At 44.4% G+C, this 13,193-nt stretch overlaps 1 protein-coding gene and 1 non-coding gene across 3 annotated transcripts in view; both read left to right on the plus strand.

Annotated features, from left to right (window-relative positions):
- The window catches only part of LOC140125758 (LIM homeobox transcription factor 1-alpha-like), a 105,626-nt gene that overhangs the window by 15,705 nt on the left and 76,728 nt on the right, over positions 1-13,193 (plus strand). The window lies entirely within an intron of this gene.
- On the plus strand, positions 6,990-7,062 carry TRNAV-CAC (transfer RNA valine (anticodon CAC)). The gene has a single exon. It is a non-coding gene; the product is annotated as a tRNA-Val (tRNA).

Genomic DNA, 13,193 nt, shown 5'->3' on the forward strand with positions numbered 1-13,193 from the left:
AGAGCTGTATGAGGGCTTATTTTGTGCGTAACAAATTTTACTTCTCCGTCACATAATTTATTATTTTCTGCCGTGTATTGGGAAGCAGGAAAAAAATTCCAAATGTGAAAAAAATGGCAAAAACCATGTTCGCGTCACGTTCTTGTGGGCTCAGTTTTTACGACTTTCACCGTTACTTTATTCTTTGCTTCGGTATCGCGGTGATACCAAACTTTAGCACAGGTTTTATTGTGTTTTAATACATTTTCAGAAATTAAACAAATGTGTAGGTAAAAGAAGAAAAAAATGTTGCCATCTTCTGGAGCTAATAACGTTTTCATACTTCAGTGCACGGAGCTGTGCGCAGTCATTTTCTGCTAAATGAGCCGAAGCTTCCATTGCTACCATTTTGAGGTCTGCGAAATATTTTGGTCACTTTTTATTTATTTATTTATTTATTTTTACTAATTTTTAGACCCCTTAGGTAACCATAGATGGTCTGACCGTTTCTTCCATATACTGTAATACTACTGTATTACAGTATATGGCATTTTTGCACAGTATTCAATACAATGAGCCAGTGGCTCATTGTAACAAATCTTCAGAAACCAGACAGCCTTGGTTCTGGCGAAGACCCAAGGCTGTTATGGTAACCGATCGCCGCTGCCGATCATGCGCCGCCGTCATTGGAAGGGTTAATAGCCGTGATCGGTGGAAGCACCAACCACGGTTATTAGCAGTGGGGGTTTGCTGCAATATGCAACAAACCCCCCCTGTGCATGCAAAGGGCTCAGCCCGTGAGCCCTCTTCATAAACCACCTGCACCTCTGCGCTGTACAGCTACGACGCAGAGCGTCAAGGGGTTAAATCATAATAGATCGCTGACAGTAAGATCCAAAGACATTTCAAGCATGTAGTGCGCTCCTTGTCACGGCATAAAATTATCCAAAGCCTCACTGATTTAACCCCGAGACTTTATAACTTAATCAATTTACTCCACATTTATCATATGATGTAGCAGACTTATCCAGGCCATTCACACTATGGGGCTCATTTACTAAGGGTCCCAATCGCGCACTTTCGTCGGGCGATCGGATTTTGACGCATGGCGCCGGCTTTTATGCGACAGAAATGGGGGGCGTGGCCGTCGGACAACCCGACAGATTCGGATAAACCGTGGAATTTAAAAAAGAATTTGTGTTACAAGATCAGCACTTACATGCACCGGGAAGAAGCAGGTGAACTCCGGCGGACCTTGGCGCAGCAGCGACACCTGGTGGATATCGGGCACACGGACCTTAGTGAATCCCGACAGACCTGAATCCTTGTCGGAGAATGCGTCGCTGGATTGCGACTGGACCGGGTAAGTAAATGAGCCCCTATGTGGTTGAATTGCGTTATATACCTCAAATACAAATTCAAAAGAATGCAGCACCTTATCCGTGGGAAGAGCTCAAACGACAGTCCCAGATGGATCCAGAGCATCCGAAGATTTTGATGAAGAATATTAAGTAGTGTGACCAGAGCTCTATATAATCTTCTAGTCCCCCAGTTTTATTCCAAATTCATACGTATTACAAGTATATCTTCCAATGGAGTCCCTTGTCCTGTTGAACCATTGACGCCTCAGACAAAAAATAAGGCACCATCCAGACACGGAACTGCTTAGATGTTAGTCCTTAAATTTTTCCTAGTCGCATATCCCGCTATATAGAGAAAAAATATATGGACATTGCGTAGACAGTTCCACCAATTCAGTAATTTATTTTCAAGTCTTCTCAGATAAAATGCGCATAAATCCTCGAGGACGCCAAGTAATCGCCCGACCATGGGTTTCGCTCGTCAGATTCTTCCGCGTTATAGACCTAAATGCATTTCAGAACGTGATACAAGCGCATCGAGTGGCGAAAGGCTGCAGGGAGGTTACCACCTTCTCCCTCCTCTGCACAGCTGAAGATAGGGTTAGAAGGGTAGGGAAATGATAGAATTTACTCACGAGTCCAATGGCAGCACAAGAACAATGAGATTATGGTCCCTAGGCATAGTCACATAGAGACAGGTTAGCACAGCAATGATTAATCACCATGGGGTGGAGCTAACCCCACCCATATAAGCTCCCATAGGAGCATGGGCACTTTGTAATATTAAACAGCAATAATTTCAAACATATTATGAAGGGAGGGAGCCTTGTGCTGCCTTTGGACTCCAGGAAAAGAGAATTTTGTGAGTAAATTCTATCATTCCTGATCGTCCTTAAAGCAGCACAAGAACAATTAGACTTACCAGCAATACCTACTGTGAAGGGTGGGTCAAGCACGCCAACTGCAACACTCTTTTGCCAAACTTAGACCCCTCTGCCACTAATGAGTCAAGCCTGTAGTGACGAATAAATGTAGAGGAGTTTGACCAGGTTACAGCCTTGCAAATGTCATCCAGAGGAATATGGCCCATCTCAGCCCATGAGGTCGCTGTTGACCTTGTGGAATGGGCCCTGATCTTCAAGGGAGATGGAAGTTTCGCTAGAAGATAACATTTTTCAATGGCAGATCTAATCCACCTTGCTAGCGTAGCTTTGCTGGCTTTTTGCCCCTTGTTGGGGCCTCTTAGCTGTAAAAAGAGTGCTTCAGTCTTATGGAAGAAGTTCGTTCTTTGGATATATATCAGAATTGCTCTTCTGACATCCAGCAGATGCCCTTTTCTCTGCTCCTCATCTTGTAGATTTGGAAACAAAACTGGTAGACAGATTTCTTGTGTAATGTTCTTGAAAGATGGAACTTTGGGAAGAAATCCTGGCATGGTTCTTAGGATAAGGCATTCTCCTAAGTCCCTTAGGTATGGATCCCTATGGGACAAGGCTTGTAGCTCGCTAACGCGCCTTGCTGAAGAGATAGCCACTAGGAAGAGAGTTTTCACTGACAACCACTTGATTGGAGCCTTTTGCAAAGGTTCAAATGGTGCACCTACCAGTTGTTCCAGAACCGTAGGTAAGTCCCAGGAAGGGGCTGGAGGATGAGGATTTGGATCCATTCTTGAGAGAGCCTTGAAAAAATTTCTTATCAAGGGGTTACCTGAGAAGATATTCTGTAATTGTGCGTTTATCGCATTAAATTGGACCTTAAGAGTATTGATCTTGAGGCCTTTTTGATATCCTTCTTGCAGGAACTGAAGTACTGAATTCAAGGAATCAGGAGTAGTGGTGTTTTGAGCACACCATGACTTAAACAGAGACCAGACTCTATTGTAGACTTTCACTGTAGAGGGTCTTCTTGATAATAGCAGAGTGTTTATGACTTCCTTTGAAAATCCTAAATTTTTCAAGTTTTCCCTGTCAGTCTCCAGGCCGCTAGTTGAAGCATTCCTGGGTTCGGGTGAACCTGACCTCTCTGCGAGAGTAAGTTGTGGGAAACCGGAAGTTTGATAGGATCTTCTTTCAAAAGCGACCATGCGAGTGAGAACCAGGCTCTGCGTGGGCGAAAAGGAAAGATGGCTATGGCTTCCGCCTTGTCCTCTCTGATTTTCGTCAGGACCCTTGGGATGAGAATCACCGGGGGAAATACATATATCAGGTGATGTGACCAACTGATTGATAGACCGTCCAGAGCCAGGGCTTTCGGGGAGCGAAATATCATGCAGAAGTGAATGCATTTTGAGTTCTCCTCCGTCGCCATCACATCTATCAGCGGTGTACCCCATCTGCTTGTCAATAGGGAAAAAATCTGATGATTTAGTGACCATTCCGCTTGGGGAAGACGATTCCTGCTGAGGCTGTCTGCCAAATGATTCAGGTGACCTTTGATATGGACTGCTGTGATGGACGGAACATTGAGTTGTGCCCAGCTCATGAGCAGGTTGCACTCCTTCATCATGGAGCGACTTCTGGTGCCGCCTTGTTTGTTTATATAATAAACCGTGGCTAGGTTGTCTGACTGCACCAGGATCTTGAAACCGCGTAATATTGGCTGGAAATGTAAGAGGGCCAATCTGACCGCCTTCAGCTCTTTGAGATTCGAGGATAGGTAAGAATCTTTCTTCTTCCACTTGGCCCGGAACTGAAGATGATCTACATGGGCACCCCAACCCCAGGAGGATGCATCCGTAGTGAGGACCCTCTGTGGCCGGGGAACCAAGGACACCCCTTTGAGGAGAGAGGACGGCGTCTGCCACCAGGAGAGACCTGTGATCGTCTGTGGAAAGACTGTTAGATATGATTGTAGATCCTTTTTGCCCCGTCGCCAAGCCCTCAAAAGATCTCTTTGGAGGGACCTCATTCTTGCTCTGGCCCAAGGCACTGCGTCGATTGTCGAGGTCATCTTCCCCAGGACTTTCATAGTGAATCTGTCCGCTGACTTTTGAGATTGGACACTATTTGTTGGATAAACTGTATTCTTTCTGGAGATAACATGATTCTCCAGTTGACACAATCTACAATGAACCCCAGAAACATTATGTTGCGAGAGGGTTTGAGGTGAGACTTCTGATGGTTTATGAGAAAACCGTGATCTAGCAGTGTCCGTAAGGTTCTCTGGAGTTGAGACTCCAGAAGAGCTTGGGATGAGGCCTTGACCAGCCAGTCGTCCAGGTATGGGATGATGCATATATTCTGTAGTCTTAACACTGAAGTTAGCACTATGACCACCCTGGTGAATACTCTCGGAGCCGACGAGATTCCGAAGGGGAGGCACGTGAATTGAAAATGATGAATCCCCAGTCCATCTTTGATGGCAAATCTCAGGTACTTCCTGTGAGGAGGAAAGATAGGAATTTGTAGATATGCATCCCGGAGGTCGATTTTGGCCATGAAATCCCCTTTCTGTAAAGTCGTCATCACTGAACGAATGGTTTCCATGCGAAAGGTCTTCTGGACCAGGAAGCTGTTGAGGAATGACAGGTTGATCACTAGTCTCCATTTGCCTTCTGGCTTTGGAACTGGAAACACACGAGAATAAAAGCCTTGTCCCCTTTGATCGGCGGGGACTGGCTCCAGGGCTGCTTTGTGGATGAACTTGGATCAGCTGCCCAAGGACCTGATTGGATCGTGTGTTGTACATAAACCTGTTTGGAGGGAACTGTTTGAACTCCAGTTGATATCCTCTGTGTATCACTGAGGAAACCCAGGCGTCTGACGATGTTTCTGACCATTGACGCCAAAAGTTTCCAAACCTTGCCCCCACCTTCGGTAAGGGACTCCTGGTGTCAAAGGCCCGACTTTGAGGCAAAACCGGCTTTCTTACCCAAGAAGGGTTCCTTTCCCCTTCTGAAGGAGGGTTTCTTAGGAGGAAGTTTCCCTAATTTGGCTTTTGGAGATTTTCTCCTTTACGAACAGAAGAATCTAGTCGTTTGTTTCTTATTTTCAGGGAATTTCGCTCCTTTGTTTCCTTCTAGCGTTTCCAATATTGTGGATAGCTGAGGACCAAACATCGAGGCCGGCTGAAAGGGTAAATTGCAGAAATTAATCTTAGATACCACATCACCATTCCACATTTTGAGCCACAGGGCTCTTCTTGCTGAGTTTGAGGTTGCTAGGGATCTGGATGAGCACCTGAGGACCTCAAGATGAGCATCAGCAAGAAATTCAATTTCAATATCGGCATAGTGTCGGATAATACCTCTCTCTTCATCAATACTAGTGGTAAGATCACTTAGCCAGACCCTGAGGGCTCTGGCTACTGGAATGGAAGCCAGGGAGGCTTTACAAGCACCCACTGTAGATGTATATGAGTTTTTCAAACTAGAATCTGTCTTGCGGTCCATTGGATCCGACAAGAGAGAAGAATCTTCTGTTGGGAAGATGGCTTTCTTGGATAATTGAGCAACTGCTAAATACACTTTGGGGATATTCTCCCAATCTTTATATGCAGACTCTTCCAGTTTGTAGAGGCTCTTAAACCTAGGACCTAAGTCCATCCTCTTATCTGGCTTAGACCAGTCCTTTTTCATCCAGTCTGATAGAACGGGGTGACTAGGGAGAACCTTGTTTTTCGACACAGGAAAATAAAACAGTTGTTCCTTTTTGGATTTATGATCTACATTTCTGTCAGATTCAATTGTATCCTTAACGGCTTTAAGCAAAGCTGGGAACTTTTCCTTATTTAATAAGTAAAAGTCCTCTGGATCTTCCGCATCAGAGGAAGATACATTCATATCAGAATCATTATCAGATGAATCATATAAAACAACTGAACCAAAGGGGGACCTCCCCGTTACCTTCTCCCTTTTTGCATCATTGAATGCGTTCGCAAGTTGATGCTTAAACCATGCAAAGATATCTGCCGATGGGTTACTGGTAGGAGGAGGTGGAGAAATACAGCCGTTACACAGATCGCCATCCATGTCATCTGACAGGGGTTGCTGGCAGCTAGAGCAGAGTCTATGATGAGACTTGCGGGATCTCTTGCGGCTTGTTCCTGAGTTAGAGGCTGACATCTAACAGGAAAAAACGGATAATACAAGCAGAGATCAATATGCACATATTCACCACTAGAAAGGTGCATAACCCCTCACCATGTACTAACCACAGTAGCAGAGGGGTCCGGGCTTGATGGCAGAGTGCAAGCTGAGACTAGGCTCGGATGAGTTTTTAAACTTTCCGCTCCTCCCTTTACTTCCGGTCATGCTGAGCGTGTGGGACGCCGATCCGGAACCTTTCTGCATTGTCTGCAGGGGAACACAAAGGGAGATGCACATACCTGCCGAAACCGGAAGTTGCGCAGGGCCGCGTGACGTCACTTCCGGTCTGCCCGGGATACCATCCAGCCTGGCGCCGAGGTCCCCGGAGGCCAGCCCACACCCGGATTGGTATCAGGACTCCCACGGCATGCGACCACCGCAGCCCCTTTTTTTCCCCCAACCAGAGAACTAGAAGTTATGTTCATGTGATTCCACAGATAATATACTGAGCTTATAATCTTTTGCAGTGTATTCCAGTTGTTCGCTATAAAGGTTATCCATAGTTGACTGAGGAAATATATGGATATATCCAAACCCTCTAGGCTTCCATCTTCTTCATGTAAGTTTCTGTAGTGTAGTGGTTATCACGTTCGCCTCACACGCGAAAGGTCCCCGGTTCGAAACCGGGCAGAAACACATTTTATTTAACCCTTTCCTGACCATGCCCTTTTCTACTTTAGCATTTCCATCTTTTACTCCCCTCTTTTCACAACCCATGTAGTTTTCATTTTTTCTATTTACAGAGACATAAGAGGCTAATTATCTGTTAGACAAAATGTACTTTCCAGTGACACCATTTATATTTTGTTTAGTGTACAGGGAAGCTGGAAGAAAAATTTTAGCAGAGTTGACAAAAAAACCCCCATCTTTTTACATCTTTTCCTGTGAGGTCCAAAGAATAGCTCACCTTTTATTCATTAGGTCCGTACAATCACAGAGATACCAAATTTATATAAGTTTTATAATTATGTTTTAATTCTAAAAGGAAATTTTTAATCTTTTGTCAAAAACAAAAATTCTTAGTCTGGTCATATTCTGACTCCAATAGTTCAGTGTACAGAACTGGGAGATGACATTTCTTTTCCAGGACAAGCTGACATATTCATTGATAGTATTTTGGGGACTGTACGGCCCTTTGATCACTTTTTATTTAAATTTTTATGTGTTGTGAAATGTCAAAAAAGTTGCGGGTTGGATATTTGGGCAACATGTTCCATTAATGGGGTCATTGCTGGAATAATAAAGAAGTGGATGAAGGCGCTCTAAAAAATAACTTTTATTAGTATAGTAAAAAGGTCCAAGAGTTGGACAGCAAAACTAAACTAGTAAAAAGCCAATATACTCATGACAATCAAAAAAGCCAATCTGTCTAACAAAACATATTAAACTTAGTAGAGAAATCACAATAAAAATGCATATACAGACCACAGTGCGGGTAATAAATAGAGTGAATCTTAAACGGTCTTCTTAAGGCAGCGGAGCTCTGGGGCTGCAGAAGGTAAGCAGGGATCATCTGGCCAGGAAATAGATATCGACACCTAGACCTAGTACCTAGAAATCCCTATAGCCACTATACTTGCCCTATAGCCCATAAACTCCCATCCTAACAAGGTCCCAGGGAATTCCTCAGCGTGGCTAGAGGTCCCTAGAAGACTCTACCACATGATGACCGAAAGTAAACTGCAGGTCACTCAGGGGTAATGGACAGTGGTCCACAGCCCAACACAGTGGTGTAACTAAGGAGTCGGCGGCTTGTTTCCCACACTAGCAAAACATGACTAGTGAAAATTGGGACACACTGGCAATGGCTTGTAGTTGGGGCTCTGGCTAGGCAAGCAAAAAGGCTACTTCCCATACCAGGAGTCGAACCCGGGCCGCCTGGGTGAAAACCAGGAATCCTAACCGCTAGACCATATGGGAATTACTGTGGACTCTTCCTCAGCAACCACACTACACCAATGGATTGGTGGAAGACACAGGGCAGAGCTATGAGCCTGTTGGCCTACAAGACTACAGACACTACGTGGCATGGAGTCAGAACTCAAAGAAGAATTCAGCAACATCTGATTCTATATAAACAAGACGCTTTAGATGAAAACATGAAGGCTAAAAAAATATATATTTGGTGGATATAGAGAAACATTGTTCCACAATAGTCTTATCAAAGTTTTTAAGGGTAACAAGATTATTCAAAAGAAAATGTAAACGTATCAGAGGAGAATACATGTATAATATAACATGTCAGACAAATAAGGAGATCACAGGAAAAGAGAAAACAAACATTGTGTTTCTGATGTGGTATAAGAGGTTTAGGTACAGGGAAGATAGTTACAATTGATGGGAACATGGATGGAGCCATAATAAAAGTCTGCACAAGACTAGGATTGAGATTTATCTTCCAACAAGGCAATGATCTCAAACCTAAAACAGAATCTACAATGGAAGGTCTACAAATAAATGTATCTAGGTGTTAGAACGGCCAAGTCACACCTGGATCACAACCTGAATCCAATTAAGAATCTGTGGAAAAAGCTGAAAACTGCTGTTCACAAACGCTTCACCCAACCTCCCGGAGCTCCAGATGTTCTCCAAGGAAAAAATAATTTTAGTTTCTCGAAGTGCAAAACTGATAGAGACCTAATACCCCAAGCGACTTGCATAACGGGCCGAATAATTTTTCAAGTCCCACTTTGCAGTTTATTATTTTGTTAAAAGTTTAAAATATTAACCCCTTAATGACCGCCCTACCGGGATTCTATGGCGGTCATTAAGGCTACTTCTTCTTTTTTTTTTTTTCCACTCTTTATTTTTATTTTATTAAAGAATATTTATAACAAATAAACATATAGAAATCAGTATGGGTACCTGCCATAACAGAATACAAAGAAAAAAAAACAATCGTCACTAATAGCATGACATACACACAGGAAAAAATATGACAACATCAATAGCAGCTCAATCATATATGAAAACATCAGGAAACCAATCTAGCACTATAGGTGTCCCATTGAGTCCAGGTCTTCTCAAACTTATCACTAGTTTGGTGAAGCATTGCGGTAATATATTCCATGGATCTAAGATCCCTGAGACGAGCGTATAATGCTAGCAAGGATGGAGGAACTGAACGTCTCCAGTTCAAAGCTATCAAACACTTCGCCGCTGTTAAGATATGCAGAAACAACCTGGCACCCGGACCTCTGAGAGAGCTAGGATATAGGTTAAGTACCTATACCTCAGGGTCCAGTGGGACTTGTACTGCGAGAACCCCCTCAACAAGGGATCTAACCTCCAGCCAAAAGTGAAGCAGGGCCGGACAACTCCAAAAAATGTGGAACAGTGAAGCGTCGGGGCCACCACATCTCCAGCATATATTAGGAACCGAAGGGTAGAATTTGTGTAAAAGTTCAGGCGTCCGGTACCAGTTTAATAGAATTTTAAGTTGATTTTCTTTATACAAAGTGCAAATGGATGATTTATGTGCTCTTGCCCACACCATCTGCCATTGTTCCGGAGTGAGGCTCTTACCTAACCATGATTCCCACCTACTCATGTACAGGTGAGATATAGTCGATCGTGTATTAAGAATAGAATATAAGCTGGAGATTAGACCCTTAGAGGAAGGACCCTGCGAGCAAAGCATTTCAAACGGCGTAGGTCTGGGGGGGGTTTCAGTCCTTAGTGTAGAAGATATAAAATGTTTAATTTGATAGTAAGTAAACTCAGCCCCTGCTAAGCAGGGATGCCTTTCTACCAGCTCCTGTAGCGGAAGTAGCCTACGTGTCAATGGGTCTAGAAGGGCCCTAATTTGAAATGTGCCCGCCTGTACCCATGGCCTATAGCAGCTGGTGAGACTATCCGGAAGGTGTGGTGTAAAAAGTATTGGGGTGAGCAATGACTGCATAGAGGCCAACTGAAAACGCACCCTACATTTGTACCAAATGTCCCGGGTAAACTGCATAGGGCCTAGCAACGCCGTTACCGGGCCTATGGGCGGGGGGCCCCATATCAAAGACGCTGGATGCTGCGGGGCCAGCCATAGCTTCTCAATTTCGGTCCATCTGTTGTATGCATTCATTGTAGACCAAGAGGTAATATGACGTAAATGTGTTGCTAAATAGTACAGCTTAAAATCAGGTAGGGCTAGGCCCCCACTAGTAGTCCCCGCTGTCAGCACCGATTTAGAGATCCTATGACTCTTGCCCCCCCATACAAATTTCAGACACATTGACTGCAGCTTACCCAGTACTGCCATCGGTACTTGTACCGGGAGAGTCTCAAAGAGATACAATAATTTGGGTAAAATAGACATCTTAATAGCTGCAATTCGCCCCAGCAGCGATATATGTAGAGGCTGCCATTTATCTAAGAGGTCTTGAATGTCCTTAATCATCGGTGGGAAATTTGCCGTATACAAGGACTTGTAGGTTTGAGTTATCCGGACTCCTAAGTATTTTAATGAGTCCGTCTGCCATGTATATTTAAAGGAGCTCCTTAGAGCAGTCAGCTCGATCGGGGGGATATTAATGGGGAGGGCCTCAGTCTTATGGCCATTGATTTTATATCCAGAAAATTTGCCATATATGTCAATTAATTTGTGAAGATTCGGGAGACTGACCATGGGGTTTGTGAGTGTGACCAGGACATCGTCGGCAAAAAGTGAGATCTTAAATTGTTTGTCCCTTACTTGTATTCCTGTCACATCTACCGATGATCGTATATACGCCGCCAATGGTTCGATACTCAGTGCATATAGGAGGGGGGAGAGTGGACACCCCTGCCTGGTCCCATTACGAATAGCAAAAAACATGGAGTTGGCGTGGGGGAGCCGAATTGCAGCACTGGGAGTAGAGTAAAGCCCATGTAAAGCCTGCAGAAATGGGCCACACATGCCAAAGCGGTTCAGAGTTGCCATCATAAATCCCCAGTCTAGGCGATCAAACGCCTTTTCTGCATCCAAACTTAGAAGTAGAGCACTCCCATCCGTCCTCCTAACCACCTCCAGCAAGTCGGCAAGCCGTCGAGTGTTATCCCCTGCCTGCCTGTAACGCACAAATCCTACCTGATCTTTATGAATTATCTGCGGCAACCAGTCTCCTAATCTATTGGCCAATATTTTGGTGAAAATTTTCAAATCAGAGTTTAATAAAGATATGGGGCGATAACTAGTGCAATCTAGGGGATCCTTTCCAGGTTTTGGGATTACAGTTATAAAGGACCGCAGCATAGCCTCAGGGATTGGAGTACCAGTCATAAAGGCGTTAAAGAGCTTTACCATATAGGGGGTCAATATATCCTCATATGTTTTAAAGTACATGTACGGCAAACCGTCCGGACCCGGGGATTTCCTATTTGGGAGTTCTTTTATGACCTCGCGTATCTCTTCCTCCGAGATATCCTGGTTCAGAGCGTCAATCGCGGAGGAAGACAATTTAGGAAGACTACATTCGCTAAGATATTGTTCTACAGTCATCCCATGGATCCGCGGAGTCTGAGGAGAGCGTGCAGAGAGGTTGTAGAGGTCGCGATAGTATGTTTCAAAAATTTGTGCTATTTTATCAGGGTTATAATGGGTCGTCCCCGCATTATCCCTGAGGCTATGTGGGTTATTCGCCGTTGTCCTATCCTGGAGTTGATGAGCTAACAATGTGTGTGTTCTATTACCGTACTCGTAAAAACGCTGACGAGAGTAACGTAATAATTTTTCCGCCCCTGCCAGGTCTATTTCCCTCAGTTGGGCCCGAGTGGCTAATACCTTTTGTAGAATCATAAGCGATGGGCGAGCAACCAGTTTACTTTCAAGATCTTTAAGGTCCCGCACGCATTGTAGACGCGCTGCTTTAACCGCTTTTTTTTTATAGGCGGCCTGGGATATGGCATAACCACAGTACACTACTTTATGTGCTTCCCATAGTATGGGTAGTGAGGGGGCCGACGGGGAGTTATCCGAAAAATATTGAAGTAGCGAGGTGCGCAGTGCCTCTTTTGTAATATTGTGGGTTAGCAGAGTTTCATTAAGTCTCCAGTGGAGGGGACGAGGGGGAGGGTTTATAAACGACAACTCGACCATGACTGGGGCATGATCTGACCAGGAGATTAGACCTATGTCAGCACATTTCAAAGTGCGAAGCACTGAGATATCCCCAAAGAAGTAATCTATACGCGTATGTGTCTTGTGAGGAGGGGAATAGAAAGAGTATCCCCGAGCCGTAGGATTGTCCACTCGCCACAGGTCAAAAAGGTCGTGTTTACGTATAAGTTTTCTGAAACCCAATGAAAGTTTAGATTGCTGTTGTGATGGGGAAGTGCCATGGATTGACATGCGATCCCGCGTTTCAGAGAATGCTACATTAAAATCTCCCCCTACCAATAGAGGCGTTGGTCTATGTTTAACAAATCTGGTCAAAACCTTCGACAAGAACCCTAGTTGGCCGGAGTTTGGAGAGTAAACATTGCATAAAACAAGCTGACGGCCTCCAAGAGTCCCCCTCAGGATAAGAAACCTTCCCTCCGGATCCGAATAAGATTCTAGTACCTGGAAAGGGCAGGAGCGGGCTATTAATATCGCTACTCCCGCCTTCTTCGTAGCTGCAGTGGCCAAAAAACTTTGGGGATACCCCCTTCTGACGAATCTAAATGATCCAGACGCCGTAAAGTGCGTTTCTTGAAGAAATGCTATATCTGGCTTAAGACATTTTAACCCCTTCCCGACATTTGACGTACTATTACTGCATGGCGGGAGGTGCGTTCCCGCAATATGCAGTAATAGT

Source organism: Engystomops pustulosus, chromosome 4, assembly GCF_040894005.1.
Source record: "Engystomops pustulosus chromosome 4, aEngPut4.maternal, whole genome shotgun sequence".
In the NCBI taxonomy this organism is placed as follows: domain Eukaryota; kingdom Metazoa; phylum Chordata; class Amphibia; order Anura; family Leptodactylidae; genus Engystomops; species Engystomops pustulosus.